At 27.6% G+C, this 384-nt stretch overlaps 1 protein-coding gene across 1 annotated transcript in view; it reads left to right on the top strand.

Annotated features, from left to right (window-relative positions):
* LOC109843849 (PH-interacting protein-like) overlaps nucleotides 1-384 on the top strand; it is a 38,400-nt gene that overhangs the window by 763 nt on the left and 37,253 nt on the right.

Below are 384 nucleotides of genomic sequence, written 5' to 3'. Positions count from 1 at the left end.
GATTGAAAAGCGATCAAATATTACACTGTATAATTAGATTTGATATATGTAAGTAGGTGAAAGAAAAACCTAAACTTCATATAATTAAAATAAATCCATTTCACAATTCCATCACAAAATTGTAAAACCACACAAAAATATAAATCATATTTCAAATTTCCACTATTAAATGCTAAAGTACATGGAAATTGAAACCTTATTTCCCTACTATACATGAAATGCAAAGAAAACTACATGAAAAGGTGGCGTGTGTATAGTTTTCTTTTTCATATTAGTCCTCCAAAATTTTTAAGTGATTTAAATTTAGTCAGTAGAGATGCTGGTTGAGATCGAGAGAAGTATTTAGTCATCTTTAATTAACAGTTTTCGGTGTAATTGCAGTTT

The sequence above is a fragment of the Asparagus officinalis genome, chromosome 5 (assembly GCF_001876935.1).
Source record: "Asparagus officinalis chromosome 5, Aspof.V1, whole genome shotgun sequence".
NCBI classification, from domain to species: domain Eukaryota; kingdom Viridiplantae; phylum Streptophyta; class Magnoliopsida; order Asparagales; family Asparagaceae; genus Asparagus; species Asparagus officinalis.
The sequence above is the reverse complement of the archived record's forward strand: the minus strand, read 5'-3'. Positions and strand labels throughout refer to the sequence as shown.